This window comes from Melanerpes formicivorus, unplaced genomic scaffold, assembly GCF_026170545.1.
Source record: "Melanerpes formicivorus ecotype bairdi unplaced genomic scaffold, bMelFor1.0.p_v2 SCAF_56, whole genome shotgun sequence".
Lineage (NCBI taxonomy): Eukaryota > Metazoa > Chordata > Aves > Piciformes > Picidae > Melanerpes > Melanerpes formicivorus.
The window spans coordinates 3,213,582-3,231,054 of record NW_027142408.1 but is presented as its reverse complement, the minus strand read 5'-3'; the positions used below and the strand labels follow the sequence as shown (position 1 = coordinate 3,231,054).

At 45.4% G+C, this 17,473-nt stretch overlaps 1 protein-coding gene and 1 pseudogene across 2 annotated transcripts in view; both read right to left on the bottom strand.

Moving 5' to 3' along the window:
* DCSTAMP (dendrocyte expressed seven transmembrane protein) overlaps positions 1–3,233 on the bottom strand; it is a 14,891-nt gene extending 11,658 nt beyond the window's left edge. Inside the window, exon 1 of one of the 2 annotated variants that reach the window (XM_068161266.1) lies at positions 3,161–3,233. The gene's annotated coding sequence lies outside the window, so the exon portion shown is untranslated. Of the gene's footprint in view, positions 1–2,440; positions 2,518–3,160 lie in introns of those variants that run through there. The other variant, XM_068161268.1, reaches the window with a different exon arrangement.
* Positions 41–17,473, bottom strand: LOC137452562 (uncharacterized; annotated as a pseudogene).

Here is a 17,473-nt window from a genome sequence, read left to right as displayed (position 1 = left end):
ACATGGCACACAGCAGAGACTTTCAAAACTTCTGCTTCATTCAGTAGCCAAATAGTCTCCTATGTCTCCCAACTTGCTGGAAAAGACACGAGAATCTTATCTGAACTTTGGCTTTTAAAAGCTGTACTTTAAAGAAACCACTGGCCTCTGCAGACACTGCAGTCTGTGTGCACATTGCTGTCTTGTGGCAGAGAAAGCAGGCAGCTCTGGGCACTCATACTCTGCACTTCAAAAGGATGCCACAGATACTGCCAGTTATGGGATGAATCCATGGAGTCAGTCAGTCCTTTCATCATTTGTCATCAGGACCACCTGATACAGATTTACTTCAAAGGAAATCAAAGGCTGGTGCACTGCTTTACAAGGCCATCAACAGGAAGAGTTTTACATACTCTCTACTAAGCACCTGATGCCTTTCCAATGGCATCTGCCACACCATTTCTCTTACAACCACTTTCATTCACATTGTGCTGCTTATGTTTACACATCCAGATGCATTTCTTGGAATAAACTATATCCATTGCTCTTCTCAGGAATATCACAGGCAGTTAGGGCCACTGCTACTACACCAAAGGAATTACAAATTGGAGTCTGACTCTCATTTAGACTCTGATTCCAAAGATCTAGGGCTGTACACCAGATTTATTAGAATAATAAACTCTTTATTAGAATAAACCAAACCAGATTGGAAGAGACCTTCAAGATCATCGTGTCCAACCCATCAACCAATCCAACCCACCCAAACAGCTAACCCATGGCACCAAGCACCCCATCAAGTCTCCTCCTGAACACCTTCAATGACGGCGACTCCACCACCTCCCCGGGCAACCCGTTCCATAGCGCAATCACTCTTTCTGTATAGAACTTCTTCCTAACATCCAACCTGAACCTCCCCTGGCGCAGCCTGAGACTGTGTCCTCTTGTTCTGGTACTGGGTGCCTGGGAGAAGAGACCATCATCAGCCTGTCTACAACCTCCCTTCAGGTAGTTGTAGAGAGTGATAAGGTCACCCCTAAGTCTCCTCTTCTCCAGGCTAAGCAGCCCCAGCTCCCTCAGCCTCTCCTCATAGGGCTTGTGTTCCAAACCCCTCACCAACTTTGTTGCTCTTCTCTGGACTCGTTCCAGCAAGTCAACATCCTTCCTAAACTGAGGGGCCCAGAACTGGACACAGTACTCGAGGTGTGGCCTAACCAGTGCAGTGTACAGGGGCAGAATGACCTCCCTGCTCCTGCTGGCCACACTGTTCTTGATGCAGGCCAGGATGCCATTGGCCCTCTTGGCTGCCTGGGCACACTTACTTCTCTCCTTGCTCTGTTGGTAGAGTCCAGTTCAAGCAGCAGCTGTGAAGCACTGGCAGGCACATTGTCTGTTTGCCCCTGGTTGAAATATCCCTGCATGGAATTTTCCAGATAGCTGTTTGTCCAGCAGGTCCTGGTAGCACAGAAGTGGCAGGACTCACTGGCTCACCACAAGACCAGGTGTGCCCTCCAGAGAGCAGCCATACCCCTGCTGTTTCACAAGCAGCTCTACAACAAGTTCAGAAAGCTGGCAGGCAACGAGATGAACTTAGCACAACGTTCCTAGCCTAAATTATGCAAAACCTAAGGGTATGATTAGCTACTATAACTGAAGAAAGTCTCCACTCATTACAGGACAAATGAATGAAATGTATTTTAGCAGAACATATCCTTCACAGCACTACATAGAGCAAAATCTGTGAAGTGATCCCAGGAAGAACATAAGTCACACCGAGCCTCCACCGAGCCCAGCATCTCAGCCTTGATAGCAGCACACAGCAGATGTTTGCAAAGTCACAGATGGGTGATTCTCAGCCATCTGGACATGGCCCAGGTGACCCTGTTTGAGTGAAGGTGGGGGTGGAGCGTTTAGAACAGATGACTTGCAGAGGTCCCTTCTAATCTCCAACATACTGTGATTTATTCTGCGACAGTTAATAGTCCTATTGGTTCATGTCTCCAGACACTGAGGCCACTCCACATGGCAGCACACCCATCTGGTGTATCAGGCACTCCTCTCAATGTTGTATCATCTACAGCCTCCTGAGGATGCACTCTTCCCAGGTCATTAATAAAGATGCTACACAGTATTGGTTGCAGCAGCAACCTCTGGGACATGCCACTAGCTAGTTTAGTCCAGCTGGACTTTGTATTGCTGATCAAAACCTCCTGAGCTTGGCAGTTCAGCCAGTTTTTAGTCTGCCTCACTGTCTATCTAACCCATACTTTGTCAGCTTGTCTGTGAAGATGCTGTGTTGAGAGCCTTTATGTAGTTGAAGTAAACAGCATTCACTGCTCTCCCCTCACCCCACAAGCCTGTCACCTCACTGCAGAATAGAATTAACCAGGTTGGAAAAGACCTTGAGACCTTCAAGTCCAACCCATCATCCAACACCATTTGCAAACCCATGTTGAATACTCACTGCAGATGGTTTCCAGGATTAGTTGTTCCATCCTGCTCTCAGGTACACCAAGGTGTTGTGGTTTAAGCATTTCCCAGAGCCCAACAGCTCAATGGAAGAGATTGAGGTTGCCTTCCCTCTCCCCTTTTCTGGGTAGGGAAAGCAAACGAGTCAGGAGAAGAGAGAGGTAAAACTATGAAGGAAGAGTCTTGCATTGGAAGCAAAAGGCTAAGCTTAACAAAAATAAAAGGCACCTGAGTAAAAGGAAGGTTACAAAGGTAAGGAAAAGGGAAAAAAATATCTATACAAAACCAGACAGAGCTGGCAAAGGATTCTCTGGGTGTAAGATGCAGCTCCCTGAACAGGTGGTTGACAGCTCACAGCAGCAGGGTATCAGAGAGCCAAGGGCAGGAGAAAGAGAGAAAGCAGAAGGCAGGAGAGCATCCCCTCTTAAATAGCCTTGGGGAATACATTTGGACCTGAGGACCCCTCCCCCTGGGAGGAGGCTAGGTTTCTTTGCCCACCTAGGGCTAGGTTCTTTTTCAGCCCATCCCTCCTGGGCTGGGCTTAACCTAGCAAGGTGAGGCTGGCCAGAGGAGGTGGTCAGGAAGGAATTGTTTTCATCCCTTTGGGCTATACATGCAAGATAAAGCAGTTTGTGTTCATCTACCTGAAATAACCTTTCCCACCTGCTACAGTTTCAAGAACAAGGAGCTGTGGGAAGGCTTCACCCACACTTACCATTTTGAACCAAGTCATGGCAGTATTGGCAGTGCTCCTACCCTCTCCTGGAGAGCCAAAGAAAACTGTAAACTACAGACAGACAATGCACAAATCAATCCTGCAGCCTGAAAAGCATTCAGAGACTTCAATGAGCTGAGGCCATGGCTCCCTTCAGAGGCACAGCAGGCTGCTAAAGAGCCTCAGCTGCTCTTCCCAACCCATGTGTTATAACCAGGCACTCCTCTCAGGTGTGCTGATGCCACTGTGATTTTTGGCACAGAGCATTTCAGTGACCTGCTCAAGCACACAAGTTGTGTCACTCCAACTGTCAGCCCCATTTTGGGGGGACCAAGGCGGATGCCTGCTGGCTAGGGGTGGCCAATGCTGCCAGCCCACACACTACAGCATGAGCCTCTGTTGGTGGGGGGATATTTTCTCTAACTAACTGCTGGGGCTGCCTGGTTCCTGTGCTTCCCTGCTGATGTTGTTCAGTCCTGGCCACTGTAAAGCAGGAGGAGCTGACAGTTTGCTCACTTGAACTTTCAGAATGAGGGCATTCCTGACCTCTTTTCCCATTTTTCTTCTTAATCCCTGCAGAATGACTAGCAAAACTCTGAGTGCACACAAAAGGTGTTAAAAAGGTCCCTGCTCAAGATCCTACTGCTCTGCCAGGCCCTTCACACATTTTAACTGATGACAACGCTGTGCTTTAGCCATTGTGAAATGCAAGATGCAGGACTGCTTCTTTGGGTTTGTCTTTAGAATGCTGGCAGTTTGGTTTCTTTTTCCTTCTGTGACATATCTGTGAGCTGCAAGAACCAAGCTGGCTGAGAACTGGGAACACCACACTACACCCAAATCACTCAGTATTGTGCTTGACCTGCTTCTCCCTGAGGAAGATCCTTGTAGCTGGCTTCCCAGAGAGCCAGGAAAGAAACAAGGGGCAGAGGCTGTAAATATTTGTGCTCATTTACCAGTCCTGGTTTTAATTCCTGTTGCTGTTTTACTGCTACAGCAGAAATTCAGATTAAAATCAGAGAATTACATTTTCTTGTCTAAATGTCCAAGGAAATGAAATAATGGCAGTGGATCATTACTCCCAGTAAGCAGAGCTGCAGAGAATGAGCAGGATGTCTGGAGCCAGCAGCACAGCAGCTATGAATAAATGGTTCTCAGAGAGATTCAGGGTTGCAGAAGCCCACCTCTGATGGGCTCCAAGGAAAAGCCTGAACCAAATACTGCTGAGCTTGGGTAAAGCTTGTGCCTGATGCTGGTAGCTGAAGCTAAGCTTTGTATGATACAAAGGTAATGTTTGATTCGCCATGAAAACACTCACTTGAGGCTTGTTATAAAGAACTATTCCTGTAAGCTGAGCTGGGGAAGGTTGCTAACAGTCTCCAGGAAAGCAGTTTATCAGGGAGTTTGTAGCTGAATAATCATCACTGATGGCCACATAAATGCTCCTGAGGGTCTCAGGAAAATGAGATCTTGATACCTCTCTATGGAGTTGATTGAGTGCCCAACAGATCCCATGAAGTGACTGCCCAAGGCACAGATTTGTCATATCCTTCTTTTAATGAAAGCTGGAAATGTCTCTCTTCCCTTTGTTTGTGTTTCCTAACCTCTTCTATGTTGGAGATGTCACTCCCAACAAATTATACAGCCAGCTATAGCTGCTAGCCTCAACTGCAGAGAGAATAGGCATTTCCAGTGGAACATAACAGCAACATTTAAGAAAGCACTAGCAGAAGTTTCAGAGTGATGATGAGGAGCTGCACTTGCCTGACTAGCTCCACTGAAAGGGAGGATGCAGCCCCTGTGAGATCCCAGGCTAAGGGTCTGTAATAACAACCTGATTTGGAAATGAACACTTGCTGGGGCATGGCTGCCTGTGGGATTCCTGCCCTACACTCCACAGCCTGAACTGTTGGGCAGGTTCCCAGACACATGCTTTTGGAGCCTCCTTTGATGCAGTTGTACAACTTGCTTTGGACTGATGTGGGTCCTTGGCCTGAGCATTCTCACCCTCCTTCAAGTCATGTACCCAACAGCTCAGGTACTCCTGCCATAGCTCATTTCACATTCTCATTTCTTACAGAAACCACAGTATTAGAACAAAAGGTACTGTTAGACTAGCTAGAGATTGCACAAGAGACCATGCCAGAAAATCTGTTAAATCAAATTGGTGAGAATGGGCTGGGAGGAGCAAGGCTTGCAAGATGCTGTGTAGGCTCCTGTTTAGCTGGGGGACACCTGAGGCTGCTCAGAAAGTCCATTTTCCAGAAGTGAATTCCAGATCACATTAATCAGCTTAAAGCAAACCCCGAGCTAGTCATGCACTGATAACTGACTTTCTTCTTCTTTTTCTTCTTTTCTTTGTATTTTCATCATATTATTCACTCAATACCCTATTGTGGGCTGTTTCTATTTTTTCACCAAAGCCAAAGATACACCAGACAGAAGAATTTACTCTTTAAAATGACTCAAAGGAAATGAAAAACAAATAGGATGCACCACAAAGAGGTTTTGCCCCAGATACTTGCACTGTAATGAAATACCAACCTATTGCAATCTGATTTTGCCATAGTATATGCTAACCTGGGTAACTGAAGTCAGCATTGCTCCAAAAAGCATCCACACAGCAAAGACTGCCAAAGTGATAAAGGAAAAAGGTTATATGGGGGAAAAAAAGAGAGAGAGAGAGAGAGAGAGAGAGAGAGAGAGATGTAATAACAGCATTTGTTGGACCATATCTTACCAGGAAATCTGATACATTACTAATAGATTCCTTTACTGTATGCTATGAAAAGAATTGGTGAGATAAAGAAAGGAAGAATGCAGCCAAGGAACAGGGGCTGGAGAGTCATCTTTGCTTAGAATAATGTAAGTAGAATGTATAATGGATCCAGCAGAGCATCTGGCAGTGTTGCTATGAAATAGCTTTGGTGTCTCCACTTCCCCCCTCTGTTACCTTGAAGGTGTTTATAACTTTGCTAACTTGGTTGCAGCTTGAAAGAGAGTATTATTTTCCTCTCTAGTTTGTTTGACTTTGGTTAGTAAGTAACAAGAAAGTTCCTTCTGACAAAAAAAAAAAAAAGTGGAAAAGAAAATAAAAGCTCAGAAATAGCCCAGGGCTGAGAAGAGAAGATCTGGCATTGTGCATTCCAAAAGTTTCCTTTGTATTATCTACTTCTGGCCAAAGACTGAATCCTCTGTCTTCTGTTCCCTGACTCTCACGTGGTGTACCTACAGAATGACTTCATTAAACTGGAAGCAAGAGAGGAGGAAGCAGCTAATGCAGGACAGTTAATTCTTGTGCACACTAAATATGTGATACTGAAACCAGTATGGAAACAGAGCTTCCAGGAAGAAGAAATGCCGAACACTACCCCCACAAAGCATTATGAACCAAACCTCAACACATACAAGTCTGCAGAGTTATGGAACTAGAATGTCAGTAGGCATTGAGGTGCAGTGTTATGGGCTCCTGTCTGTCCTGTAAACTTTACAGGATCTCCTCCATTTCCAGACAGCCACAGCCTATATCAGCTGCAAAAATACTAACAGTTCTCTGGCCATTAAACTGCAGCACAGATCATCTCCTCAGAGGTATAAAAGCCTGGACTGCTCAGGAACTGAGACTATAATGTTATCCAGCAGTCCCTCCCTGGCTAATTAGGGCATAAAGCTGTGGTTTAGTGCTTCTGCATGGAGCTGGAAAGGGGTAATGGTGCCTGGATGCCTTCCTGTGCAGCCTGCCATGGGTGGTGCAGCATTGGCAGGGGGGTTGGACTCAATGATCTCTGAGGTCCCTTCCAACCTCTAACATTCTGTGATTCATTTCAGCAAGAAGGAAAGGAAAGAAAAGACAAAGACAGAACAGGAAAGGCAGTGATCAGCATATATGTGGTGCTACAACTTAACCTCGACCCTCCTTGTGGCAACCCTGCTGTGCAGCAAGGCTCTTGGGAACCTCCACACAGAGAAGGACTCACAAATAGCATCTCTGTTACAATGACACTGCTGTTCCTGCCTCTGCAGGGCCCTGGGGGCAGCACATCCAAGGGCACAGAGAGAAGACAAATATAAGCAGAGCTATGCTGGGAAGAACCCACAATAAGAATGATGACAAAGTGAGATGGGGAAGATTCATATCAAGCCATTGTAGCTTCTGTAATTGACCTCATATATATGTACATATAGATTAAAGTTTATTTGGTTTGTCTGACTGCAGTCAATTAAATAATTCTGCATGGAAGCAAGCAAATAGAGCTGGCATATATTCTACCAACTGGAAGCTGCATCTCATGACAGCACCAGCCAAAAGGAAGAAGGTGTCTCAAACACAGGGAAGTTAAATATTTATGTATAAATAATGTTCCACTAGTAAAGAGTGAGCTCCCAGTGATAAAACCAGAAAGGTGGGATGCTGCTGTTCTGCTGACCCACCCAGAGATTTGGGGCTTTATTCACCCCCAACATTTGCTAACAAAATCAGAGGATTATTTGTATGCCATTTTCCAGTGAGCTATGGTGTAGGGCAAAATTAGAATAGAATAGAATAGAATAGAATAGAATAGAATAGAATAGAATAGAATAGAATAGAATAGAATAGACCAGGTTGGAAGAGACCTTCAAGATCATCGTGTCCAACCTATCAACCAACACCACCTAATCAACTAACCCATGGCACCAAGCACCCTGTCAACTCTCCTCCTGAACACCTCCAGTGATGCTGACTCCACCACCTCCCCAGGCAGTCCATTCCAATGGGCAATCACTCTCTCCGTGTAAAACTTCCTCCTGACCTCCAGCCTGAACTTCCCCTGGCGCAGCCTGAGACTGTGTCCTCTTGTTCTGGTGCTGGCTGCCTGGGAGAAGAGACCAACCTCTGCCTGTCTACAACCTCTCTTCAGGTAGTTGTAGAGAGCAATAAGGTCACCCCTGAGTCTCCTTCTCTCCAGGCTAAGCAGCCCCAGCTCCCTCAGTCTCTCCTCATAGGGCTGTGTTCCAAGACCCTCACTAACTTTGTTGCCCTTCTCTGGACTCGTTCCAGCAAGTCAACCTCCTTCCTAAACTGAGGGGCCCAAGTTTCCTTATTGCTGATGGCAAACACAGGGCACTGCTGCCAGTGGTCTGCAAATAGGGAAATGGAAGAAACTTTTTAGGTCTTAAACCAATGCATTAAAAGTTTGAAAACTTATCATGTCTGGTGAAATGACTGCAGCAACTCATGAAGCTGTTACAGGTCAGCACTTGGCTTTCCTGTGTTTCTAGTGAATAGAAATATATCAAGAGCAGCACTAAACGTTAAACCATGTGATTTGTAAGAAAAAGAGTTCCTGTCCCATCAGATTTACTTCCTTCTGCATTTCTCTGGAAAGCAGCATTCAGGCTTCCAGTTTATCATCCTTTCTTCAGTAATCACAACGTCAATTAGCATTTATCAACATTTGTACTTGCTCAGGAAGAAAACAGTTAATCAGCCATTTTCTAGCCTGCAATCAGGCAATGATTGTGTTCCAGATAAGACAAACTACTTTGGAGCTACAAAAGGTTCTGTAAGTATGGGAAAGCTGAGGGAAATATAGATGTTTGTGACCAGCCAACAGATTGCAGAATGAGAGATTTCACAGGCAATAGAGCATTTGACAGACAGTGAGCTTGAGAAGGCTTGGAGGAAGAGAACTCTCCACTTGAAGCTAGCCAGCCTGAGCTTTTCTCCAAGTACTTAAATGATGCAGATCATGTGCCATCACCAGGAAAATATGGTTGAAACATGAGTTTAACCAAGAGGTTTATAGGAAAGGTAGCTGTCTTGAGAACACCTTTGTGTAGAACTGTGATTACTAATGGGCTGAGTGTGTCAGGAGAGCTTGATAACAGCCATGATGTTGATAATGCATGGTGATGCCAGCCAAACCTCCTGCAAGCAGGAAGCCTGGGGCCAAGCCTGCTGTGAGGACTTGCAGCAGTCAAGTATGTAACCTAGAGAGAGAGCCTGGGATAGGCTCAATACCTGAAACACAAATGAGGTTACATGTTAAAAGCTCTACCATATGATAATTAAAATCAGTAATTCTCACTGCAAAACTTACTGCTAGATGGGAAATGCTCTGTTAGGTACTTCCAATGTTCTCCAAGAAAGTCCCAGTGCTGTGGCAGAATTGCTGCTGCCTTTTCTTTGCTTCTGGCATGCTGTAGACATTTGAGCCAACTGTATTGGGAACAAAGGAAGATGCTCAATACACTGTAATTACTTTTAATTTTTCCTTGATTTGCCAGTTCTCAACTGCACTGAAAGCTTTCCTTCTAGTCCCTTTATTCTTTCTGGGGAGATTTGAAATATTAATACATTTAAATATTCATGAGGCTAAAATAGCTGTAAAAGGAAATGCAACCAAGTCCTCTCAGTTAAAGCTGATGAATAGCCTCCTAGCTTCACTGAAGCTACATAGGAATATTTATATCTTAGTTTCTTAGCTATTAGGGAGATAGTACAGCTCAGATTAGGAGAGATAAAAAATCCTTGTCATACCTTCAGTTGAATTGATTTGCTACCATCTATTCAGAATGCCAATGCTATGGAGAGCTTTATCTTGCTGCAATGTAATGAGTAGCTACTGGAGTCTATAAACTCTTCATTTCCCATAGCTTGCTAAAGGTTCATTCTCTTAAGACACAATTAGCTGCTTTCATGGTTTGAATGAAAGTTGGTTTTTTGCTTTTTGAAGTGCCACAGCCCAAATGTCTGTCCCAAGAGCAAGCACCTAGCTCTTTCCATCAGTGGAATCTATGTGGGATGTAATTGGTTTGAGCCAGTTGGTTTGTCCTCTGTGGTGGGTTGAAATTACCCCCAATTAATCTGGAGAAAGACGACCCCCAGATTAGAATTGCCAGACCTGCTCAGCTGGAAGCGAATGAAGCTATATTTACAAGCAAAAATAAAATCTGCAAGTGTGAAATGCTATGAATATGTACAAAATAGACAATATTTACAAGCAATGCAAGAACCTCCCCCCCTGGACAAAGCCAAGGGGTTCCAAATAGCTTCCCCCTCTCAACCCCCTTCCCCTTTTTCCCCTGTACAAGGGAAAAAGAAAGAGGAGAAGAGCAGAGAGTAGCTTATTAGTACTTAGCCACAACAAAGAACCATAGAATCAGCCAGGTTGGAAAAGACCTCAGAGATCATCCAGTCCAACCTATTATCACCTACCAAACACCTCCTGATGACTAAGCCACGGCTCCAAGTGCCACATCCAAGCCTTTTTTTGAACACCTCCAGGGATGGTGACTCCACCACCTCCCTGGGCAGCACATTCCAATGACCAATTACTCTTTCTGGGAAGAACTTTCTCCTCACCTTGAGCCTAAACTTCCCCTGGCACAACTTGAGACTGTGTCCTCTTGTTCTGGTGCTGCTTGCCTGGGAGATGCAGCCACGGTCAGCAACAGCCAAGCAAAGGCACCAGCTGGTACCTGCTAGAAGGAAGAGCTGAGAAAGAGAGAAGAGTATTTTATGCAACTAACTTTATGATAGTTATCAGCCCAGCAGGATCATTTAGACCTTAGCGTTGTTTTCCCTGTACATCCAAGGGTAATTTATTTCCATTCTATCACGTTCTACTCAATCTGTGGAAAATTTCCTAGGCATCAGCCTAAAACTGCCACAGCCTCTTTGGGCAAAACTTTCACACAGTTGTAACCGACCTTTTTCTGCAGCTCCAGTCCTCCACCCAAGCAGAAAATCTGGTTTTCAACCAATCATAGAATAACAGATTGGTTTGGGCTGAAAGAGACGTTAAAGATCATCTAGTTGAAACTCCCTTACCCTGGGCACAGACACCTTCCAACAGCCCAAGCTGCTCAGAGCCCCATCCAGTTAAGACACATGATGCCTCACAGCCACACCAGCTGTGTTTATACTTCTAACACACAAATGATTTCTTTTTTCATGGAGCCCATGTGAGCCATAGAGCCAGGCAAAAGTGAAGTACACCTTCTCATGTTGCTGTGCTTCCCCACACCTGACTGGGCTTTGGGAGCCTACCCTCCTCACAGAGGAGATCCCCTGTCACACACAATGCCCTCCTTCAAATCACAGGACTTCCCATGTCCTTTTGTAGCATTTTCCCTTTCTAAGTCACCCAGACTTCCTTTCTGTGTACTGTCCTCCACATCTAGATGAAGCCATGAACAAACACCTTCTTGGGTTGCTGTTACTGTCTCCACCAGCCCTGCTACCAGCCAGTCCAGGTGCTTTCTTGGTGTGGCCATCTCCTTACCAAGAGATTCCAGCAGACATGTTTCACTGCGCTGCAAACACCCTGAACAATGACTCTTTCATTGGTTATTTTCCATGCCATTGTAGTCGACAGCAGGGAGTTTTCTTCTGTCTGGCTGTTACCATTGACCTGCAATGCTTGTATGCTCTGTAATTAATCAGGGACATATGAGCAAGAGGAATTAGAACTACTCTGTCCCCTCAGAAAATACTGACCTTTATAACAGAGTGTGCTAAGGAAAGGAGAGATTTGGGGACTGCAGACAAGTAAGGTTTGCCTGGGCTTGTGCTGCTCTGGCAGTGTAAACAGGGCTCTGCTGGCTGCGTGCTCTGACTGCTTTGGTCTGTTCTGAATCTCTCCTTAAAAGTTGAAAACATTTGAGTGGTTTTACCACCAGACCTCATAACAGCAAAACATTAAAAATAGCAAGGGATGCTGCTCAATGCTGATTTATGAACTCTGCTAACTTTTGAAACCCAAAGATATTTCTTGACAAACACAAGTGTTAAAATGGAGATAAAGCTGCTCCTCGGTGAGATAAAGGTAATATCAACACCCATACCTCAGATCAGCTGTTCTGAGCCCAGAAAATTCAAAGCTGTGCTGACTGCAGTGAATCATGTGGACTGCTCCTTATGGATCACTAAGACAGCCACAACAACATAGTGTTTCCCCAGCAATGACAATGTGAAGGCAAAAAAATTGTGTACCCAGAAATCAGTCTCAGAGGGACTGTCAGACACCTCTGGAGATTACCTATTGCAGCCTCCTGGTCAGAGCAGGGTCAGTTACAGCAGGGTCACATCCAGTCAGCTTTTAAGTATCTCCAAGAATGAAGACTCCACATCCACTCTGTGCAGCCTCCTTCACTCTTCGACCAACTGAACAGGAAAAGGTTTTTTTTGTTCTCATGTGTGTTCCCAACTCCACTCTCTGCCAGCCCCAGATCCACATGGTTACTGAATCAGAGAACAAATGAGAGCTAGGCATAATACAGGTCTTATGCACCTGATCTTGTGGAAAGTCTCCCTGCCCATGGCAGGGGAGTTGGAACTGGATGATCCTTGAGGTCCCTTCCAGCCCTGACAATTCTGTGATCACAACACAGCTCAGCCTGACTTGACCTGAAACCCCTCATAGTTTTATATGCTTCATTTTGAGGCACAAGTTGTTGTTCAGCCCCAATATCAAACCCAGATACTGAGTGGGTAAAAATGATCTGTTCTTATTCCAAAGAGACACGTGTTCCCCTGTGCAGAAGAAGGGAACTCGTCTTTTCCTGATACCAAGGGAATTACAGAAAGGAGTTTGCAGATTGCTCGTATGAGCTCTCTCTGCTAGTCCTCATCTCTCTGCTCAGGTTTTTATAAGACCTTTTCTGGGCTGATTTTCCTCCCTTAGAACAAAAGCTTTAAGTTGAAGTGAAAACATAGAAATACAAAGATAAGAGTTGAAAGTTGAAGCAAACCCTTCTGGTGGCACCAGATGACAATAATTCTGAGTAGCATCTATCTGCTAATGATCCCTTAATTCTGTCTGCCAACACAGTGAGAGGAACTTACAAAATGTCTCTATGGATAGCTATGACTGCAGTGGTGGCAGATACAGATCTGTCTCAGATGAGTCAAAGGTAGGGTATGGTAAACATTACAGGAACAGCCATTTGGTTTGAGATGATTCTCATGGCCACAGTGGAACACCAGTTATGGAAGTGTTGCATTACCTCTGACCCAGACACTGTAGGAAGCTTTCACATTGGGGTGGGGATGGTGAATTCTTGTCCCTTTGCTTTAAAACACAATAGCTGGCTCAGAGAGGCAATCTTCACATTTTTGGTCTGGCTGCAGAAGGCACTTGGATGTGCAACATAGCTGTGGTTTTCCTTCCAATTAAAAGCAGGATATCGTATATCCAGCTATTACAGTCCTTTATTTTTGTTATGCAAATGCATAACACTCAGTATTACAAGAGGCTGCCCCCAGCCTACAGCATAAAACTCTGTATTACTCAGAAACCTTCCCACCAGCATGGAGAGCTTCCAGTCCTGCCACTCCTCACCTCCTGCCACTGTGCAAAGCCTCCTGCATGCCAGGGCCTGCCTGCCACCATCACAGTGCCAAGCACAGGATGCCCCCACAGGCCTGGAGGAAGCTGGTAAAAGTAATTCCTTTAGCCAGACACAGCTCACACAAAATGTGGGTGTGGAAGATAAGCCATGGCTTTAGGTTCCTCAGAGCTATGTTTTGGAATGATCATTGTCCTAATCTTCCTCCACTTTCTTTCATAGCATTATTTGTTATTTTATTTGCCTTGGTGGTTGACTTAGCCAAGCTGTAAGTCATGATTTATAAGCATGAGAGGAGAGGCTGCAGAGCAGCCTTCAGTAAACTAAGGCTTGGTGCTTCAGGACTTCGTAGGCTGTGGTACTTGGTGTGTGTTTTCCAAAGTATCTCCTCCCTCCAAGCTACGGACACATTTGGCTATAGATTTTGTGGCCTCATTCCAGAGCCTACACATGATTCTTTTTCTTCAACATTTACAGCAGAGGCCTAGTTTCTGAGCATAATGTTGGTCACACATTTTCTTAATGGGAAAAATAACCACATCTTGCTTTTGCTTTTGAAATCCAGTCCAGTGTTGCATGTGCTGTGTGCAGACACTTTTGCCTCATCTGCCAAGAAGACACTGCTAAGGCAAGCTGGCTGCTGCAATTAGCAGAGGGCAGTGCTCGGGAAACAACTGCACCAACATCACTGGTTTGCAGGTCTCAGGATTTAGCCTTCTCACTGTGTGAGATGAATAACTGAGTAGAAAGCAATGCAGCCTGGGCAGATCACAAAAGCTTTTGTTATACATCTTCCCTCTCTTTTTCCCTCTGGTGGTTCCATGGATCTCATTTACAAGTATTGATTCTTCTGAAAAATGTTAATATTGGATTCTCTACCAAGGAAAAGGTCAAAGCATAAACCCATGTAGTCTAGTGGTCACAAAACAAGGCAAAGTGGGACAGTGATGCATCTTGTATCTCCTGAGGGAAAAGTGCCATCAGAGCTGGAGGATGGAAGAGTCAGGACTCCACTGAACAGGTTGATTTCGCTCCACAGCCTCTCCATGCAGCAATGTCCTCACTGTGCTTGTGTATGCATATGCCTGACTTCTGACTGCCAAATACAGTATAAACATAACTCTGAACATCAGGGAAAGGTAGAATAAATTCAGAGAGAGACATAAAAATCTATCACCAAATAATGCTCTGTTCTAGCTGGGACAAAAAAGCAGCAGTGGATACAGCACAGGTCAGCAAAAAGCCTTTGGAGCAGCACTGTGTTGGCTGAGTGTCTGCTTGTAGCTGTGCTTTCCACGGGGCCTTGCATCTGAAGAGCAAATTAATCCAACCTGAAGTTCATCACATGCCTGGAAGTGTGACTGCTGAGGCTGCCATGGACAGGCAGCCAAGCAAGCAGCCCAAGAGAGGCAGCCCATGGGTCTGCTGCCATGTGCCAATAATACTTAGCACAAGCATCTAAGGTAGAGCTTTTTTTTTCCCTTCCCTGATCTGCAGTGGAATAAAACCACTACTTTCTGCAAGACTGAGGAGAATCTAAACCCTTTCTCCACAGGCAAGGCAGATATTGCAGAACTAATCAGCAGGGAACAAACTGTACTGGTAACTCTCAACTTTTCCCTTCCTGGGCCAGGGAAGGAAGAAAGATTCAGAGCACCATTAAAACTGAAATTTATTGTGGAGAGCAAGCCTTTTAACATAGGAAATGTGAGGCTTTAGTGGAGATAAAACCTTTAACGTTTTGGTTTCCTGCCACTTTTCAGTGCACAAGGCAAGTCTCTTATCTCCTACTGATTTCCTGGGGCTCTGCAGGGCCCCCAGTGACTCAGAGCAGAGGCTGCAGATCTTCCTCCTATCAGTCACCCTCAGCTGACTTCTTCTTTTCGGTGGCTCTGTCCGTAGCCAGCCTGGAAACCAACTACCTCTCTCAGCAGAGCATTTTATACACCTTTGTTAGATTCTGGCGAAATGCAGCGTTTCAGTAGAGACACTAGACCAGCCTCCACCACTGGTGTCAGCACTGCCATTAGCAGCTAACAACATTTGTATGGAAATGCTTTGCTGTGCACTGCCCTAAAGCAAAGTTAAGTGCAAGGACTGATCCTCACACCCTGGAGTGAAGCCAGAGAACTAAGATTGCACCACTGCTGAATCTGCCCCCTCCTCCACTCACCCTAACTGGCACTGACTCCTGCTCTTCTTCCTCTGCTAAACCTTAAAGACAAGTTTTAATAGAAATGAAAGTTTTACTGGGGGGAAAGCACTCCAAAAAGTGTCTTTTTTCCTACTGCTCATCTTAATAATCACCTTATAAAAACTCCAGCTCTGCATACTTTTTTCCATCCCCAAGTGACAACTCCTTGAGAGCCAATGGACCCAAGTCCACTGGGTACAATCGTGACTGCATCAGTCAACAGGAATTTTCTTGTGGGCTTTCATGAAATAAAGACCTGAGATCTCTCAAGTGTAAATCATAAATTGTGGGGTTTTGTTAAAAAAAAGAGACTAAACTTCCCAGATTGGTTTTCTGTGTTCTCAGCTTGTACTGAGATCACAGACATTCACTTAGCACATTCCAGCTCCTTCCTTTATGCAGCACTTTTCCTAAAAGCTAGGGATCAAAATGAGGTACAAGTTAAAGAGTAGTTGAACTGAAGGCTAATAGCAGAGCCATTAGATGGCCAGACTTTCAATAACAGCATTTTAGCTCTTTAGAGAGGATAGATAATCATACAAATACACCTGCACCAGTCAGCTCCAAGGTAGCATTTGTCTTTCATAGAACCATAGAATCAATAAGGTTGGAAAAGACCTCAGAGATCAGCAAGTCCCACCTGGCACCCAACACCTCCTGACTACTAAACCATGGCTCCAAGTGCCACATCCAATCTCTTATTGAACCTCCAGGGATGGTGACTCCACCACCTCCCTGGGCAGCACATCCCAACGGCCAATTACTCTTTCTGGGAAGAACTTTCTCCTCACCTCCAGCCTCAACTTCCCCTGGCACAGTTGGTTGCTTACCAACATACCTGCACAGAGCTGGTTTGGGTGCCATAAGCATTTACTTTTCCTCTTAAGTGCAAAGGAAAAGGGATGAAGGCGAGAAGGGTTCAGGCCACAGAGCTCCTTTCTGAAATGCCTTTCGGAAGCCACCAGAGGGTATCTTTTAGTGCAATATCCAAACCTGGCAGACTCACAATGATGCTGAGAGCCTCATGTGTGCAGGTCAGCTGCATCATTAACCTGCTTCTGAGCAAACCAGCTCTGAAAATTTGTCAGGGCAGCCCCAGAATTGCAGGTATCATACATAAAGAACTTTAGGAAATATGGAGAGTTCATTTCCCTCAGCGTCTTCTGGCTTGCTTGCTTCCAGTGTTGGTTCAGCTGGGTGCCTGCCCTGGCTGATCCTGCTTTGGCTGAGGGCTTGGACTCAATGATCTCTGGAGGTCCCTTCCAATCCCTCATGTTCTGTGATTCTGTGAAAAGGCAGAGAGGTGCTTCAGATCCCAGACCAGAACCCAGGCACATCTAACTCCTCAGCTCAGTCAGTACACATCCACATGTCTGTCCCTCTCTACCTTGACTGCTGAGGCTGTAGATTCACAGAGGCTGGGAGAGTCCCTTTTCCACCACATGCCCCAGAGCTGGCTCTTGGGAGCCCTTTCCTGCTCAGCCAGAGGTTTGGGCATGAAGTCTTCCAGGAGCAGGCTCAATCTCCAGCATCTGGGGCTCATGCTGCAGGTGAAAGACTGAGAACTACAACCACTCAGCAATGGCCTGAGGCAGAATAAGCTACTTGAGAGAAGAAGGGCTGCAGCCATTTGTCTTCAGGAGAGGGCTCTCACTCTGCACCTCAGAAACAACTCCTGAACCCCTGCAATTTGCAGATACATCCAGAGATGTATTCACCATCTCCAGGCACTTCTGCCATGCAGCTGCTGAAGTTATTTCAGCTCCATCCTGCAGCACTCGCTGCAT